This window comes from Mustelus asterias, unplaced genomic scaffold (genome assembly GCF_964213995.1).
Source record: "Mustelus asterias unplaced genomic scaffold, sMusAst1.hap1.1 HAP1_SCAFFOLD_47, whole genome shotgun sequence".
In the NCBI taxonomy this organism is placed as follows: Eukaryota; Metazoa; Chordata; class Chondrichthyes; order Carcharhiniformes; family Triakidae; genus Mustelus; species Mustelus asterias.
In genome coordinates, this window is record NW_027590122.1 from 2,067,630 (window position 1) to 2,069,418 (window position 1,789).

Genomic DNA, 1,789 nt, shown 5'->3' on the forward strand with positions numbered 1-1,789 from the left:
GTACCACCCTCTGTGTAAAAAAGCTGCTCCTCAGGTTCCCATTAATTTTTTCCCTCTTAACTTAAACCTGTGCCCCCTAGTTCTTGATTCCCCAACCCTGGGAAAAAGACTGAGTGCATTCACCATATCCATGCCTTTCATGATCTTATACATCTCTATAAGATCACCCCTCAGTCTCCTACGCTCCAAAGAAAAATGTCCTAGCCCGATCAGTCTCCCCCTTTAACTCAGTCCCTTGAGTCCTGGCAACATCCTTATAAATCTATTCTGCACTCTCGCCAGTTTATTAACATCTTCCCTATAGCAAGGTGACCAAAACTGAACACAATACTCCAGCTGTGGCCTCACCAACATCCTACACAACTACAACATAACTTCCCAACTTCTATACTGACTGATGAAGGCCATCATGACAAAAGCCTTCTTCACTGCATGATCTATTGGTGACTCCACTTTTAGAGAACCGTGCCCCACCTGAACTCCAAAGTCCTTCTGTTCCACGATACTCCCTAAGGTCCTACCATTCATTGTGAAAGTCCTACCTTGATTTGACTTTCCAAAATGCACCTCTGACTTATTTGTATTGAACTCCTTTTGCCATTTCTCGGCCCACTTCCCCAAGATCCTGCTGCAATTGTTGATAACCTTCCTCACTGTCTACAATACCACTTATTTTAGTGTCATCTGCAAACTTACTGATCATGCCTTGTACATTCTCATCCAGATCGTTGAGAGAGATAACAAACAGCAATGGGCCCAGCACTGACTCCTGAGGCACACCACTCGTCACAGACCTCCAGTCTGACAAGCATCCTTCCAACATTACCCTCTGCTTCCTACCATCAAGCCAATTGTGTATCCAATTTGCCAGCTCTCTGTGGATCCCATGTGATCTAAATTTCCAGAGCAGCCTACCATGTGGAACTTTATCAAAGGCCTCATTGAAGTCAATATGGACTACGTCAACCTGCCTGCCCTCATCAACCGTCCTGGTCACTTCATCAAATAACTCTAACAAATTTATAAGGCATGATCTCCCATGCACAAAGCCGTGCTGACTACTCCTAATCAAACCCTATCTTTCCAATGCCTGCATATCTTATCCCTCAGAATCCTCTTATCCGTAACTTATCCATCACAGGCGTTAGACTTATCGTTCTATAATTCTCAGGTTTTCCTTTGCAGCCCTTCTTAAATAAGGGCACAACATTTGCTACCCTCCAGTCTTCTGGGAACCTCACCTGTGCCTAAGGATGATGCAAATATCTCAACCAGGACTCCCGCAATTTCTTCTCTAGCCTCACTCAATGTTCTTGGATATGCCTGGTCAGGGCCAGGAGATTTCACAGTAACTTCATTGCGCTGTTAATGTAAGTCTTACTGTGACTAATAAATAAAACGTTAAACTTTACGGCCAGGAGATTTATCCATGTTCATACATTTTAATACATCAATTACCTCCTTGACTGTAATGCGGACTGTCCCATATATCGCCACAACGTTTTTGAGTTTCCCAAGTCTTCATGTCTTTCTCCACAGTAAGACAGGAGAAATTTTCATTGAGAACCTCGCCCATCTCTTGCGGTTCCACATGTATGTGTCCACTTTGGTCTTTGAGGGGTCCTATTCTCTCTCTAGTTATTCTTTTTCCTTTAATATACTTAAGAATCCCTTTGGATTCACCTTAATCCTCTCAGGCAAAGCTACCTCATGTCCTCTTTTTGCTCTCCTAATTTCCTTCTTGAGTATACTCCTGTGTCCCCTGTGCACGTCCAGGGAATCTCTTGAT